Here is a 19,138-nt window from a genome sequence, read left to right as displayed (position 1 = left end):
TGTCGGAATATTATCGAGTCTCTAGACCCGGCACATAATACCTATGCACATAACATGTTTGGTGTTTCGTTTGTGAATCGTGTGTGACTTTATCAAATGTATTTGTGATACGTTACATGTGTAAGCAATTATTTACGTGTCATGTATTCATAAAGTACATCACTAGCAATTACTCCCCGTAAGGGCAATTTGGTCAACACATAACAATTAACTAGCCATTATTCCCCACGAGGGCAATTTGTTCTAATCATGACAATCAATTTGCAATTATTCCCCGCAAGGGCAATTTGGTCAAAACATAACAATTATATAGCAAGTATTATATTTCATACATTTTCACAAAATTCAGCAGCTAGTTTCACCGAGACAGAAATTCTACTTGAAAGAATGTACTATCTCACTGATCATAGCATCACAATTAATTTACCAAAAATCATCACAAAAGCATATATGTCTTAGGTTTCCAGAACATATTTTATTATATTTTTATTCCACATAGGTTTCTCACAATCATCAAATCATTACAGCAAACTCATAACAGTCAAATTCATGCGCAACAGAATGTTATTTGAAATTCCCATTAAACGAAAACTCCAATAAATGCAAGACCACTTGGGTTAGGTTCCTAACTCAATAACTCAACTTCCAGAAGTGGAACCAACCCAATTGGTCTCGTAGTTCATGAGATATAACATTTACAAAACAACCAAACAGCAGGTCTAACAACTCAGCTTTGCACAACGTTTTTGTAAAATCATAAAAGTTAACTTTTACACGTCCAAAAATTGCAAATTTATATTCTTTAGAATCTAGACTCAACCTAGTTCACTGTAGTATCAATAATCTCAACAAATTCTCACATTTAGACCCCGTTACAGTCAATCAAACATCAACAACACAATCTGTCCAGAAACTGTTTGCATCCAAACTCAACAATTTAACTATCTATGGACCACAAATCATTCATATAACACTCTAGACTCCACAATCACTATCCATGCACATCAATTACACATTACATACATGATTAGGGTTTTTGTTTGAACTCAAATCAAAGACACAACACTTAACATGTAACAATATCAATTCTAGTTATCAAATCATCATCAATACATCATCAAATCAAACAAAATCATATGAACACACTAACATATAAAAATCGGAATCTAGGGTTTGTAATTAACCCAATAAAAGTCAAGATTAAGTATAAAGGATGCATAGGATAGTCGATTATACCTTCCTAGCACCTTAATCTTCAATCAAAAGTTGAAATTGATGGTATGTATGTGTGTGTATGTCGACGGCAGCCAAGGAGCCAAGGGGGGGTTCCGATCGGGGTTGTGTAGGGAATGGGGTAGAGGTTAGGGTTAACATATTATAAATAATAATATGTTACACTTTGGCCCCTCAACTTCTAAGTATTACTTTTCTAGCTTAAACTATCTTGTTTACATATTGAGTTAGTGTTTTAACCAATATTATCACATAACACATAAGTCTAACACCTAATTATCACATAATTATTGTTTTGACGTTTTTCGTTTATTCACCAATCATTTGCGTCAACTCGTTTGCGTTTCGGTGCAATACCCGAAAGACTACACATGTAGTAAGTGTTAAGCGTCATTTAAACCCTAGTTTAAATGTAATGAAGTGTGCGTTATAGATTCAGTGATCTTAAGTTTGAATTGATGGAGTTGAGTTAACGGAGTTAACCTGAAATTGACGATTGTCACATCATTCCCATGTTAAAGAATTTTCGTCCCGAAAATTTGAGTCAAGTCGTGATGAGTGTCTGAAAAAGTAAGAAAAATTTTCAGTTTGTCATATCATCCCCTAGTAGAAAGAAATTTCGTCCCGAAATTTAATTCATACTTCCAGTGATTTCTGACGGTTTGCCGGGTTTCGCGGTTTTCTGTGTTTGGTCAGCCCTTCAAAAAGGTGAGGATACTTTTTCATCATTTGGTCCTCGCGTTCCCACGTGAACTCCGGTCCACGTCTCGAGTTCCAACGAACCTTAACGATTGGAATTTTGCTGTGCTTGAGCGTTTTGGTTTCCCAATCCAAAACCTCGACTGGTTCCTCAATGAAACGTAACTGTTCATCAACTTGCAGTTCTTCCAAAGGGACTACTTGGGTTTCATCAGATAGGCATTTCTTCAAATTGGACACGTGGAATACATTGTGTACACTGCTAAGTTCCGCTGGTAGGTCCAGTCGGTACGCCACCGGACCAATGCATTCAGTTATCAGGTAAGGACCAACGTATCGTGGGTTGAGTTTGTTTCGCTTCCCAAAGCGAACCACACCTTTCCAAGGTGAGACTTTGAGTAACACTTGGTCATTCACTTGAAATTCGAGAGGTTTTCGGTGCTTGTCGGCGTAACTCTTTTGGCGATCTCGTGCTGCTGCCATGCGATTTCGGATTTGAACAATCTTTTCCGAAGTTTCGAGTACCGGTGATTTGGCTGTCACCCACCTCTGCCCAGCAGAGTGGTGATCGACACTTCCGTCCGTACAGCGCTTCAAACGGCGCTGCCTTAATACTTGCGTGGTAGCTGTTATTATACGAAAACTCTACCAAAGGTAAGTGAGGTTCCCAACTTTTTCAGAAATCCAACACGCATGCACGCAACATATCCTCCAGGGTCTGAATAGTTCGTTCACTTTGCCCATCCGTCTGAGGATGGTATGCTGTGCTCATATCAAGACGGGTGCCTAGTGCGCTTTGCAGCGACTTCCAAAAGTGCGAAGTGAAACGAGAATCTCGGTCATAAATGATTGAGACAGGCACTCCGTGTCTAGACACCACTTCTTTCATGTAAACACGAGTCAGTCTCTCCATTTTATCCAATTCCTTAATCGCTAAGAAGTGTGCAGACTTAGTCAACCGGTCAACGATCACCCAGATGGTATCGCATCCCGTCGGTGTCTTAGGTAAACCCGTGATAAAATCCATTGAGATGTGTTCCCATTTCCACATTGGGAGTTCCGGTTGTTGCAGTAGACCAGATGGTTATTTTGACTCTGGCACAAGTCAAGCATTTGCTCACGTAGGTGGCAATGTCGACTTTCATGTTCGGCCACCAGTAAAGTGCCTTTAAATCATGATACATTTTATCTGAGCCAGGGTGGATAGAATATCGGGACTTGTGGGCTTCGTCCATCACCAGAGTTCTCAACTCTCCGAACCGTTGAACCCAAATCCGGTTCTCAAAATATCAGACCCCGTCCGATCTGGTTTCAAGTTGCTTGTTCATGCCCCGCATGAGTTCCGATGGAAGATTATCATCTTTCAAAGCTTCGAGTTGGGCATCGCGAATCTGGTCGGGTAAGTTTGCATGAATCGTGAGTTGCAATGCTCGCACTCGTCTGGGTTTATCTGTTTCTTTTCTGCTGAGGGCATCGGCCACTACATTGGCCTTGCCAGGGTGATACTTGATGGCACAATCATATTCCTTGAGCAGCTCGACCCAACGACCCTGTCGCATGTTCAGCTCCTTCTGATCGTAGATATGTTGGAGACTCTTGTGGTCGGTGTAAATGGTAAACTTGGTACCGTACAAGTAATGCCTCCATATCTTAAGGGCAAACACCACAGCTCTGAGTTCCAAATCATGGGTCGTGTAGTTCTTCTCGTGAACCCGTAGTTGTCGAGAGGCATAAGCTATAACCTTCTCGAGTTGCATCAGCACACAACCGAGACCTTGTATCGATGCGTCACAGTGTACCTCTAAATTTTCCGTTCCCTCGGGGAGGGCTAGAATAGGGGCGCTACAGAGTTTGGTTTTCAACAATTGAAAAGCGGATTCTTGCGCGTCACCCCAATTGTACTTTGTGCCTTTGTGAGTCAAAGCGGTGAGGGGTTGAGCAATCTTTGAAAATCCCTCGATGAAACGTCGGTAGTAGCCGGCCAGTCCTAGGAATTGCCGCACCTCAGTCGGAGTCTTAGGTGCTACCCAGTTTTTGATGGCCTCTACCTTACCGGGATCGACATGGATACCATTCTCGTTGATCACATGTCCTAAAAAGTGAACCTCGCGAAGCCAAAATTCGCATTTCGAGAGTTTTGCGTATAGTTATTCCTTCTTCAATAATTCCAGAATTACCCTTAAGTGTTCCTCATGGTCAGCATTGTCCTTGGAGTAGACCAGGATATCGTCAATAAACACAATCACAAACTTGTCGAGGTACGCCTTGCATACTCGATTCATGAGGCTGGTGCGTTGGTTAGTCCAAAAGGCATAACCGAAAACTCGTAGTGACCATACCGTGTTCTGAAAGCCGTCTTTGAAATATCTTCTTCGCGCACTCTTAGTTGATGGTAACCAGATCGCAGATCGATCTTCGAGTAATAACTCGATCCTTGGAGCTGGTCAAACAGATCATCAATTCGTGGTAAAGGATAACGGTTCTTGACCGTCACCTTGTTCAACTCCCGGTAGTCGATGCACATGCGGAAAGTCCCGTCTTTCTTTCGGACAAATAAGACAGGGGCTCCCCATGGTGATGAGCTAGGTCGGATAAAACCTTTATCCAATAAATCCTGCAACTGAGTGGACAACTCCTGAAGCTCCGCCGGTGCGAGCCGAAACGGGGCTCGTGCTATGGGTGCTGCACCGGGTGTCAACTCGATTTGGAATTCGACTTGTCGTATAGGAGGGAGTCCAGGCAAATCCTCCGGGAAAACTTCCGGAAAATCTCGCACAATCGGTATATCTTCAATTCGCTTCTCCTCCGCGGGTTTCTCAACAATCTGCGCCAAAATTGCCGGATGACCCTTTCGTAGGTACTTCTGCGCCTTCATGAGGGTAATGACGCTGGTGGTCATGCCGCTTCTCTCACCTCGGATCGAAATGATCTCGCCGGAAGGGGTAGTGATGTGGACTATCTTGTCGTGACATATAATCTCCGCTCGGTTCTCGGATAACCAGTCCATGCCGACCACGACATCGAAACTACTAAGCGAAAAAGGAATAAGGTCAATATCGAAAACATGACCTGACAGTTTTAACTTACATCCCGCTAGTACATGAGTCGTTACTATAGTCTTACCGTCAGCTAATTCAACAGGAAACTTAGCATCTAACGGAGTTGGAGTTAAGTCTAAGAGTTGGCTAAAGGCTTTCGACACAAAACTCCTATCAGCTCCAGTGTCAAACAATACAGAAGCAAAACAATCGTTCACAGGGAACTTACCAGTCACCACGTACGGATCATTGCGGGCTTGACCCGACCCAATTACAAAAGCTCTTCCTTTGCCATTGCTTCCACCATTACTGCCACTTCCATTACCTCCATTGTTGTCGTTCTGTTTCAGCTTGGGACAATCTTTCCTGAAATGACCTTCCTGCCGACATTCGAAACATCCTTTCGTCGTCATACGTGGTTTAGGAGCACCCTTTTCCGCAAGGTCTCCTCTACATTCCTTCGCCTGGTGACCCATCTTTCCGCATCTCTGACACTTGACAGGGTCAAACGGGCCAACATGATGATAGTTGCACCTATTGCACTTCGGATATTTCCCAGCATATCCACTCGAACCCTGCCCGCTACCGTTGTTGTTGTTGTTGTGACTCTGATTGTTAAAGCTCCGAGTGAATTCGGGCTTACGGTAGTGTTGTTGCTGTGGGAAGTTCGAGGATGAGGATCTGGTGTTGTCAAACTTTCTCTTTCCGCTGCTCGGGTTGCTGTTGCTGTTGTTGTCATTACTCGGGTTGTCACGGGCTTTAGTGGTTGAACCCCTAGGTGGTAACGCACCTTGGGTCACAGCTTGATCCGTCAGTTTGTGAGCTAAACGGATCGCTTGTTGAATCGTGGCTGGTCTGGAAGACGTCACCATGCCCTGAATTTGCGGTGCTAATCCATCGATATACATTTCAATCCTCTTACTCGGCGGATCTACCATCCGCGGACACATCACCGCTAACTCGTGAGAACGGGTAGTGTAGGCTTCGATTTCTGAGCCCACCATCTTCAGTGACCAAAATTCTGACTCTAACTTCGAAATCTCCTCTCTCGGACAATACTCTTCTCGCATCATGTTCTTGAACTCCTCCCAGTTCATAGCATTAGCCAGTTCCAATCCAAGGATCTGCACGTTCGAATTCCACCAAGTGAGGGCAGAATCCTCATGTGTTCCAGCAGCGAATTTGACCCTACTGGCAGGGGGACAATTACACATCTCAAATGCCGATTCGGCCTTCTCAGCCCAACGCAGGAAACCTATAGCTCCCTCAGTGCCCTCAAACGTACTGGGCTTGCAGTCAAGGTAATTCTTGAAAGTACACGTTCCAGTTGGACCTCCGGCTTGGTTCTGAACATGTGCGGCTAGAGCTGCCGCCGCATGGTCATTCAACAGGGTTTGGAGTTCTGCTGCGGTTAAGTTGATGTTACCGCGACCGTCCAGCGTTTCTTCCAGACATCTAGGTGTTATCATTCTCAGATGTCATCGTCTGAGGACACCTCTGAGTGTGCCTCCGGCTTAGCCGGTTCTTCCTCCGGTTCCTCTTCGGGTTCCTCCTCGGGATCTTCCTCCGGATCCTCCTCAGGCTCCTCTTCAGGATCTTCTTCGAGTTCCTCTTCAGGCTTTGCCTCAGGCTCTGCCTCAGGTTCTGCCTCAGGCTCTGCCTCAGGTTCTGCCTCAGGTTCGGCTGCGTTCTGAGCAATTTGCATTTGTAAGACATCGCAACGCTCTAAAGCTATCTCAGTTCTAGTCCTTGCTACTTGGAGTTGTTCTTGCAAGTCTATCATCTCGGCTTACATCTTTCTCATAATCTTCATCTGTTGATCACTAGCCTCTTACATTTCCTTCATGGCCGCTGTCAGGCGGGAAATTTCCTCTTTAGTTTCGGTTCCATCTTTTAACAGTCCGGATACGTTCGCTCTCGTATAGCGCATGTAACCCACATCACGATTCAAACAAGAAACGACAGCTGCGAGAACTCGCTCCACAGGTTCGGTTATGGGTGGTAGGGTGTTGGGGTAAGCAGGATGGTTCGGGTGGGGTAGCGGGGGAACTTGTTCACGATAGACCATACGCCTGATCATATTAGGGTACCAATCCCAACTAACTTCGTTTTCGTACATGCCTCCGGATAAGCGATACCTCTTCGGTGCAGGAGCTTCGAGTTCCGGGACTACACGAGGTGGCGATGAGGTAGGTAGCTGCGGTTCCTTCCCGTGAGCATGAGTCATCGGATCGGATGATGATGACGATGGCGGCGTCGACATTCCTACAGGTAAGCCGTCTATGCGCGCGCGTATGAGTGAAAGAGGTAAAGAGATAGGATAACAAAGACTACACAAATCTATGCAGTGCGTATCATTATAACTAATGGGTCGTCGCGGTTATAGTCTAGTATGCATGCAGCTTCTAGTTCGCTTTAACCAATGGATCTGATACCAATCTGTCACACCCTCAAAATCCACTAACGGAGTTTTACCGTCAGAGGGTGTGAACTAACAGGATCGGATTCATTAGTTATAATCAAACCATAAAACAAAGTTTCAAAACCATGAAAACGTTTACGAGTAATTAAATGCGGAAGCGTAAAAACCATAAAATAAATGTTGCGTCACGCAGGACGACTTAAACCCAATGATAACAGTTTTAAAATAGTTTGCATAACAAAAAAACGTTTTCAAGCAATGCATGATCCTATACCGCGCGCCCGCCTCGGCTACCTGAGAATAACATACTAAAAGTGTCAACACAAGGTTGGTGAGTTCACAAGTTTATATAAAATAAAGCGTTTAGCGTTTGCGTTCAACGTTTTGCGTTACAGCATTTTGCGTTACAGCGTTTTGCGTTACAGCGTTTTGCGTTACCAGATAGTGTAATGTCAATTATATATCTATAGGTAGCTAGCCTATAAAACAAGTATCACTAAGTGTTCGACACCGAAGCTGACAGTTTATCATTTGCCTTGCCACCAGGTCATCCAGACCATGGTATGTGTTTAGCCAAGATTACACCCACTCGACATCCAGTCGAGTTTAGCGTTGGGTGGGGTTTGTCAAACCCAGTAGTACCACTCAACAGTGACTCGCTATTATCCAAATATTAACCAGTTAGATGTGAATGAAGGACTTTAGTTAACGCGTTTGCCACTTAGTCTTTACAAGTGATATATAATCTATACTAACAAAATCTTAAATGCGTTTTCGGAGTATGTTATCTCCCCCAAGTGAAAAGCGTTTAAAAAGTTTAAAACGGGGAAAGTGAAATTCACTGTTTGCGAAGTATTCCCAAAATAATTCACCAAGATGCGCGTCACAGAAAAACTCTCTCTAGCGTTCTAAAACAACAAAGAGATTTTTTTCTAAGTGTCGGAATATTATCGAGTCTCTAGACCCGGCACATAATACCTATGCACATAACATGTTTCGTGTTTCGTTTGTGAATCGTGTGTGACTTTAACAAATGTATTTGTGATACGTTACATGTGTAAGCAATTATTTACGTGTCATGTATTCATAAAGTACATCACTAGCAATTACTCCCCGTAAGGGCAATTTGGTCAACACATAACAATTAACTAGCCATTATTCCCCACGAGGGCAATTTGGTCAAATCATGACAATCAATTAGCAATTATCCCCGCAAGGGCAATTTGGTCAAAACATAACAATTATATAGCAAGTATTATATTTCATGCATTTTCACAAAATTCAGCAGCTAGTTTCACCGAGACAGAAATTCTACTTGAAAGATTGTACTATCTCACTGATCATAGCATCACAATTAATTTACCAAAAATCATCACAAAAGCATATATGTCTTAGGTTTCCAGAACATATTTTATTATATTTTTATTCCACATAGGTTTCTCACAATCATCAAATCATTACAGCAAACTCATAACAGTCAAATTCATGCGCAACAGAATGTTATTTGAAATTCCCGTTAAACGAAAAATCCAATAAATGCAAGACCACTTGGGTTAGGTTCCTAACTCAATAAGTCAACTTCCAGATGTTAAACCAACCCAATTGGTCTCGTAGTTCATGAGATATAACATTTACAAAACAACCAAACAGCAGGTCTAACAACTCAGCTTTGCACAACGTTTTTGTAAAATCATAAAAGTTAACTTTTACACGTCCAAAAATTGCAAATTTATATTCTTTAGAAACTAGACTCAACCTAGTTCACTGTAGTATCAATAATCTCAACCAATTCTCACATTTACACCCCGTTACAGTCAATCAAACATAAACAACACAATCTGTCCAGAAACTGTTTGCATCCAAACTCAACAATTTAACTATCTATGGACCACAAATCATTCATATAACACTCTAGACTCCACAATCACTATCCATGCACATCAATTACACATTACATACATGATTAGGGTTTTTGTTTGAACTCAAATCAAAGACACAACAATTAACATGTAACAATATCAATTCTAGTTATCAAATCATCATCAATACATCATCAAATCAAACAAAATCATATGAACACACTAACATATAAAAATCGGAATCTAGGGTTTGCAATTAACCCAATAAAAGTCAAGATTAAGTATAAAGGATGCATAGGATAGTCGATTATACCTTCCTAGCACCTTAATCTTCAATCAAAAGTTGAAATTGATGGTATGTATGTGTGTGTATGTCGACGGCAGCCAAGGAGCCAAGGGGGGGTTCCGATCGGGGTTGTGTAGGGAATGGGGTAGAGGTTAGGGTTAACATATTATAAATAATAATATGTTACACTTTGGCCCCTCAACTTCTAAGTATTACTTTTCTAGCTTAAACTATCTTGTTTACATCTTGAGTTAGTGTTTTAACCAATATTATCACATAACACATAAGTCTAACACCTAATTATCACATAATTATTGTTTTGATGTTTTTCGTTTATTCACCAATCAATTGCGTCAACTCGTTTGCGTTTCGGTGCAATTCCCGAAAGACTACACATGTAGTAAGTGTTAAGCGTCATTTAAACCCTAGTTTAAATGTAATGAAGTGTGCGTTATAGATTCAGTGATCTTAAGTTTGAATTGACGGAGTTGAGTTAACGGAGTTAACCTGAAATTGACGATTGTCACAATCTTAAAGTTGATGCAACAAGACATGCAACGGAGAAATCAACTTGATGAAGCTCGAATGCAAAAGGATGAAGTCCGAGACAAGGCCATCCAATCATTGACCACTCAAATGGGTCAACTTGCAACCGAAGTGTCAGAGTTGAAGAAAAACAAAGGCCAATTACTAAGCGACACTAAGGTAAAATCTGTCTCATAATTCATCCCGTAACGTTCCTATAAATCATGTTAGTGTGAGAAGTGGTAAAGAGTACAAAATTGATTTATCATCGGGTGTGGTTGATGGGGAAGTTGAGGACAATACGGGTATGAAAGTGATGATGAAATTGTAACTAATAAACCCACTAAACATGTCAATTTTGAAAAACCGTTACAAACTTCGGCTCAAGCTTCAAATTTAAAAGATAAAAACAAGGAAGTCGAACCAATTGCGGTTCCATTTCCTTCAGCTTTGCTTGACCCGGGTAAGAAAAATGTAATTTTTAAAAGGGTTCCTCAAACGGAGGAGATATGGGAAGTGTTTAAACAGGTCAAAGTGAATTTACCTCTACTGAAGGAAATCAAACAAGTGCCCGCATATGCTACGTTTTTAAAAGAATTATGCACTCAAAAGAGGCCACAAAAAGTGCCTAAACGAGTGGATTTAACTGAGCGGGTAAGTGCGGTCATAAAAGGAAATCTTCCTCATAAGCTTCAAGATCCGGGAACGCCATTAATTAATATTCAAGTAGGTGATTTTCAAATGTCTAGGGCGTTACTAGATCTTGGGGCCGGAGTAAGCATTCTCTCGGGGGGGGGGGGGGGGTTTATATGACCAGTATGACTTTGGTCCTTTGAAACGTGTTCATACCACGATTGTATTGGCGGGTTTGTCCCATAAACTTCCCCGTGGGATCGTGCGGGATGTAATTGTGAAAGTGAAGGATTTTTATTATCTTGTGGACTTTTTGGTGTTAGATTATTCATCGGGTGTCCCAAGTCAACAACAAAATGTTATGTTGGGTCGACCATTTTTGAACACTGCCCATGCAATCATTGATTGTAGATTTGGTACCGTTGACAAGCCGTTTGGTAATCGAAAAATGCGCCATAATGTTTTTACTAACGTTGCTAATTCTTTGAGTGGTGAAGAATGTTTTATGGCAGATGTGGTAGATTATTGTATTCCTCATGAATATGATAAAGATTGTGTGGAAGCTTGTATTTGTGATGATTCTGAACAGGTACATGTGTGTGCTTTACAGATGGAAGAACAAAAGCAAGATGTTTTAGCTATGCAAGAAGGAAGACCACCATGGACACATCAATTTGAAAATTTACCAACGGAGATCAATTCGGACACAAAGCCATTTATGGAGTGTCCACCAAAGGTTGAATTGAAGGAACTTCCAAGTCATTTGAAGTATGCATTTTTTTGGGGATAATGAAACCCTTCCGGTTATCATTGCTTCTAACTTGGAAGAAGATCAAGAGAGGGTGTTGGTAAAGGTTTTGGGAGCACATAAGGTTGTCATTGGATGGACACTTGCAGATTTAAAGGGTATTAGTCCTTCGATTGATATGCATAAAATAATTACTAATGAGGAGGCTAAACCAATAAGGGAGACTCAAAGAAGATTGAACCCAAATTTGCGAGAAGTGGTGAAAAAAAAGGTGATTAAGTGGTTGGATATGGGGATCATTTATCCCATTTCAGACAGTGCATGGGTGAGCCCGACACAGGTAGTACCCAAGAAAGCCGGCATCCAGCTAATAAAAGACGATAATGGTGAACAAATCGCCACCCAACCGCTACCGGGTGGCGAGTGTGCATCAATTATAGAAAATTAAATTATGCAACCTCAAAAGACCATTTTCCGTTACCATTCATTAATCAAATAGTTAAAAACTTTCCGGTTAAAAATATTAATTTTTTTTGGATGGATATTCGGTTACAATCAAATTGCAATTCATCCCAATGACCAACATAAGACCAGCTTCACTTGTCCATATGGTACTTTTTCCTTTAGGCGAATGCCATTTGACTGTGAAATGCCCGACCATTTTTCAAAGATATGATGAGCATCTGTCACACCCCTCCCAGGATGGGGTACTTATAGTGACCAGTCAGTACAGACTTACAGCGGAACCATAATCTTATATAATAACTAAATTATTAGTTACATGTCTAACTATTACACTTAATAGAAAATGTAATGGTAACATGATAAAACATCTAAACTCTTCCAACTCATAGCAGCTAATCTCCATGTCCTTGTTTATCAACCTGTAATACATGCTCGGGGTAAAAATACGTCAGCACAAAGCTGGTGAGTCACATAAACCGACATATTTAATAAATAGTACCAAAACAATTTTATTGATCAAGTATGAGCTCGTTGCATGTCATGCCATAATTATAACCCGCCCGCTTCACGTTAAAGCCGGGTCAGCATCATATATTCGCACATACAGACTTTACGCATGTCTGCTGCTGTATAAAGTGCATGTCCCCTCGAGGGAAAATATAATGATCGTTGTAATATATATAACACCTTTGGTGCCACACCATATGTGCCATGCAAATACAAGATCAATCACAGTCCAGACAGTTTTATGAGCATGTACCAGAGTTTTGAAAATAGTTTAAGTAACTCACCTGAACAGACTTTCTTCAACTACTTTGGCCCCTCCCATTTTAACTGTAATCTATGATTTAATATACTAGCTTATTTATCCATGTCTAGAAAATTATATACTAATACTCACAGGCCCTTTACACAACAACTGTCATTATCGTGCACAACTATTCAAATACAAATAGTGTTATAGTTACAACCATAACCACTAGTTTATAGTTCATGGTTCATCTTAACTATTTATAACCAAAGTGGTCATATCATACCACAAAGCCAGTTGTGCACATACTAGACATGTTATGTTTAAGGTCGCATGCCCTACTCTAGTAAGTTGTTACTCTTAAGTCTTTGGATAATTTATAATTAAGATATCAAATGGGTACAATTTCTACCCTATGGGTTGCAAGCGGGTTCCTAATTTCTCCTTATAATATTTATAAATATATATTTGTCTTAGAATTAATTAGTTAATTAATATATAAAATTATTAAAGAAAAGTAAATAAAAATACCTTATTAGTCTTCGTCTTCAGATGTTAAATGTAAAAATGAATGTGAACATATGAATTACTTAATCACATTATATAAAAATTGTAACCGACTCACGTAAGTCGGTTTGAGAAAGAGAACTCTAATGCACTTCTTCTTTGATATATTGTTAAATCATTATTATAACCTCACAATTACTTTTGCCACACGTGTACTGCACATTATTATTATTATTATTATTATTATTATTATTATTATTATTATTATCTCACTTTATACCAGAGTTCATATGAAAGTTCTTTAACTAATTTCATATTATTATTACTTTTACTCAAATCTTGTTTTCGTCTTACAATTTATAAAATACAATGTTTTATGAAATTACAAATATGTCGTTGAAACATGCTAATTTTTCTCTACGTTTCAACTTAAGTTTCATTAAAAGCGGAGCAATGCCAAATATAATTTAATTGGTAGCGTTATTTATTATTTTTTTTTATCAAATTATAAATAACAATAGACAATTACAGACTAACGGCAGATAGACGGGCAACAAGCTGCGCCGCTACCCCTTCTGAATAGCAAACTCTACCCTACTAAACACAACGTTCCCCTTAGCATGACACTAAATACTCATCTAGATACCTCTTGTTTTAAATAGTCAATTTACTCGTCAGGTACTCGTTTAATATATATAATATAAGTTTCATATATTTTTATTTTTTTTTACCATAAAACAGGATGTTACAAATTTCTCCACCTTATAAAAATTTCGTCCACGAAATTTCTTGTTTACTAAAATGATAGATGTCATCAAGTTCTAATTCTCCCATCTGGTCTTTCAAAAACCATTTTAGGCTTATGGAAGTTTAATTCGTCTAGTAGGTCAATATGCTAGATACAATTACTACGCATGTCATGTTCTTAAAATGGCTAAGGGAATCGTTAGTTTAAGTCGTATTACTTTCTAAGTCTAATTATGCCCTTTCATGGTGACACCTTTAAAAACACGAAATCTCCCACTTGAAAAATAACTTGTCTTCTTTTATTAGTGTAACACTTTTATTTGTCCCAAATAATTTGTTCTACTCGAGCCATTTTTTATAGCAACTTTTAACACTTTTGTTACTGCCGAGTTCCTTCAGACCAATCCTATCATGTGGGTATTTTATATTTCCTTCCATACAACAATTCATAAAAAGGTATCCTAAAGCTAGCATTGTTATATAAAATTTCTACAATGGTAGATAGGAATGCTACTCCCTTAGTAAATAATACATGCCCATAGCATGCGCGAGAATTTGAATCGTTCTCTTTTTTTTTATCATCAGGTTATGGATGTATGTTGTACCGTCAAACAATTTAATGCCTAATTTTCTTGAAATTTCCTATTGAATCTAGAGGTAACTTTAGTATCTTGATATTATAGATACATGCATCATGTATCTTGAGACTATCTCTTTCATAAATAGCCCATCCATCTTCTTTAAGGAACACATTTTCTTAATGGCTAAAACATTTACACTATTTTTCAGCCTATTAATTATTACCCATCTAGTATTTTTTTTCCCGATGGTCGTTGTTAATTTTGTTACTAAGTCCATGATTAAGTGTTCCTATTTCCATACGGTTATCCTAAATTGTTGTAACTTAGTATAAGGTACTTGATGTTCAACATTTACTTGTAGGCATGCATAACATTTCCACATACTTCGTGATGTCTCTCTCTTCATGCCACACCACCAATAATTATTCTATAGGTCATGTCATATATTTTCGTAGCACCCAAATAAATGAACTTGAGTTGGGTGTGTCGTCAAGAACCATTTCTTGACTTCAAATTAATTCCTTAAAATCCATATTCCTCGAGCGTAATTCTCAATTCCTTAGTCTCTCTCATCTAATAGTTTAACATGTTTCATTATCATCTAGTTATTTTTAGATTATTTAGCGTGGAGATATCGTGACTAAGTTTTGTCATAGGTTAACTATTCATCTCATATGTCTTTAGATGACATAAGACATAGGCTACTGACAATTCCCTTTGCTTAAGACACCTCCTAACCCAAGTTTTGAGGTATCAAAATATACCACAAACTCTTATGCTCCTTGATGACAGAACTAGTATTTGTTAGTCTTCCCTTTAATGTTGAATTCCTTCTACATTCATAGCATGTCCTAAAACTTGTATTTGTAGAAACCAAAATGTACATTTGACAATAATGTGTATAAACTTTTTTTCTTTTTTGAAATCAACTAGATCCATGCAATTGGTCGAACGAATCATCAGTTCTATGTGAAGGATACTTATTCTTGATGGTCATTTTGTTGAAACTTTCGTAGTTGTCCGCATTCGCATACTATTATCTTTGTTATTATTACATATGACATGTACACCCTTCGAGGACACGCTTGGGCATATAAATCCTTTACCTAACAGCTCTTGAAGTTATGGCATTAACTCCTTCATATCTGTTGGTGCCAAATAACACGAAGTCTTAATCAGATAAACTCTCGGAATTAAGTCGGTCTTAAACTAGATATCTCTCTCTCTCTCTTGGTTGGAATGCCTAGGATATTGATAGAGAACAAATCGAATAAGTATCTCACCACAGGAACACGGTTTCTTACCTTTGTCATTGAGAAACAAATGATCAGATTCTTCCTCACTCTACAACCGCAAATCTTCTTTTAATTGGATAACAAAATTTTCACAGTCTTCTAGTAGGGTGTGATAGGAGAGCAAACAGTCCATCCAAAGGATTATGTCGAATTCTAAAATTTCAATTGGGACTAAATCAACGAAATTTGTTTATCCTTTAATAAACATTCAATAATTTCAACATATCTCAGTTACTATGGAAACTCTAACACTAGTAACCTCGGTATCTATTTCCTTTGCCAATGTATTTTTTGACAAAGAATTCGGGGTTGGAAATTTATGGCTATGAAGGATTTACTAGTTTCCAGAATCAACTAAATCACAAGCTAGTAGGGATCTTAAGTAAAAGGTACCCGATGCAATGTGAAGTATTTCCTTAGCTTTTTTTTTTAATTGTTATCTTGGAAATCAGTACGTCATGGTTTCGGAGCCTAGTCACGGTTCACTTTCTCGTGTTCTTGAATCCTTAAGAAGCTTTCTCACCTTGCTTCCTTAACTCAAACATTCCTTAATCATGTATCCTGAAAACATCTCGCTAGACTTGTATATTGTGATGCCATATTTCTAGCCTTTCCAACTTATCATAGATGAAATTCTGATATGAGCATTCTCCTAAATGTATTTTATCATAGGAATTACATTCCTTAATTATTATTATTATTATTATTATTATTATTATTTTAATACACCTTTGTGCCTCTCAATTAAACTCCAAACTCCTAAAAGAGTTTATAACTCAACCAGATTGGGATTACTGGCTTCGAATGTCTTTCCTACATCTACTATAATTTGTCTATGGATCGACGTCGGGACTTGTTTTCTATTGTTCTCATGGTTAATTAGAGACACCTACATCACATGGTTGCGCTCACATCGAATCTCCAAATTTTGCTTCTCTGTTATGATCTTTTGTTGGGTATATGCATTTATTTTCTCACTCGGTTACCTGTGTCACATACCTAAGATATTTAATTTAGGCCTTCACCATTATACCAGTTAGAGTACTATAAGATTTCAACTAAGGCAATATTATATACATATTCATCTATGCATTTTCCTTTTTCTGCCTACTATCTGCTGATTTTAGTACAATATAATATTCCGAGATCATAGCGGTGTCATTCATTAACCTCCATACTGGCCAGGCATGAAAGCAATCTATGACACACACCATCATACTCCTAACTACCATATTGTGCCTCCATCATACAAAGTTCGGCACTCACTTAGCATTCTTTCTTTGGATAACACTAGGCTAAATTCTCTATTGTTTTCATTATTCATACTTAAGGATAATCAAGTCTAGATATAGTCTTAATATATTTTGTCTCTAAGGTCTTCTGGTTAAAGCCTAGGTATTCTCACTAGATACCTAATTTGCTAAAACTTACAGCTCTGATACCACCTTGTCACACCCCTCCCAGGATGGGGTACTTATAGTGACCAGTCAGTACAGACTTACAGCGGAACCATAATCTTATATAATAACTAAATTATTAGTTACATGTCTAACTATTACACTTACTAGAAAATGTAATGGTAACATGATAAAAAATCTAAACTCTTCCAACTCATAGCAGCTAATCTCCATGTCCTTTTTTATCAACCTGTAATACATGCTCGGGGTAAAAATACGTCAGCACAAAGCTGGTGAGTCACATAAACCGACATATTTAATAAATAGTACCAAAACAATTTTATTGATCAAATATGAGCTCGTTGCATGTCATGCCATAATTATAACCCGCCCGCTTCACGTTAAAGCCGGGTCAGCATCATATATTCGCACATACAGACTTTAAGTACGTCTGCTGCTGTATAAAGTGCATGTCCCCTCGGGAAAATATAATGATCGTTATAATACCTTGGGTGCCACACCATATGTGCCATGAAAATACAAGATCAATCACAGTCCAGACAGTTTTATGAGCATGTACCAGAGTTTTGAAAATAGTTTAAGTAACTCACCTGAATAGTCTTTCTTCAGCTACTTTGGCCCCTCCCACTTTAACTGTTATCTATGATTTAATATACTAATTTATTTATCCATGTCTAGAAAATTATATACTAATACTCACAGGCCCTTTACACAACAACTGTCATTATCGTGCACAACTATTCAAATACAAATAGTGTTATAGTTACAACCATAACCACTAGTTTACAGTTCATGGTTCATCTTAACCATTTATAACCAAAGTGGTCATACCATACCACAAAGCCAGTTGTGCACATACTAGACATGTTATGTTTAAGGTCACATGCCCTACTCTAGTAAGTTGTTACTCTTAAGTCTTTGGATAATTTATAATTAAGATATCAAATGGGTACAATTTCTACCCTATGGGTTGCAAACGGGGTTCCTAATTTCTCCTTATAATATTTATAAATATATATTTGTCTTAGAATTAATTAGTTAATTAATATATAAAATTATTAAAGAAAAGAAAATAGAAATACCTTATTAGTCTTCGTCTTCAGATGTTAAATGTAAAAATGAATGTGAACATATGAATTACTTAATCACATTATATAAAAATTGTAACCGACTCATGTAAGTCGGTTTGAGAAAGAGAACTCTAATGCACTTCTTCTTTGATATATTGTTAAATCATTATTATAACATCACAATTACTTTTGCCACACGTGTACTGCACATTATTATTATTATTATTATTATTATTATTATTATTATTATTATTATTATTATTATTATTATTACTAGGTTATAAACCCGTGTCTACACGGTTCTGAGTACAAACAAATTGAACTTAACATCATTAATTATGTTTAAAAATAAGAGGATCAAATAATACGTAATTAAAAGTTGGAATATATAAATAAAAATTATTTGATAGCATGGACCCAAAAATTATTGTGGTTCAATTCACCCCTATCTATAACATCTTAAAACAATTAACAAGTATTTGGACGGATCACATAATACTTATAATAATAAATACATACATATATATTTGAATATTTTACCTATATTTACAATTTACAAACGTTTAGCTACACATTTAAATGGAAAAACAACCAAGTACTATGTTAGCAGTGTTATAATCTTAAAAGGAAAAAAGATAAATCGATAAAGTCCCATTACATGAGAGATTTGGTTTCATAAAGTTAAGCAGTGCATTGATCATGATGTAAAAACGAATATTTATATAATTATATTCATCGGGGGCAAGTCCACCATTTGCTTAGTTGGTTCACAAGCAGACTTTGTGTTTAACATCAACTCAGAAGACTAAAAACTGGAGTTACGAGTAACAACATGCACAGTGACGGACTCCTTTTTTACAC

This window comes from Bidens hawaiensis, unplaced genomic scaffold (assembly GCF_021521415.1).
Source record: "Bidens hawaiensis isolate Kalapana, Puna unplaced genomic scaffold, B.hawaiensis_p1.1 tig00025749_1, whole genome shotgun sequence".
Classification (NCBI taxonomy): Eukaryota; Viridiplantae; Streptophyta; class Magnoliopsida; order Asterales; family Asteraceae; genus Bidens; species Bidens hawaiensis.
This window is presented reverse-complemented; position numbering follows the sequence as displayed.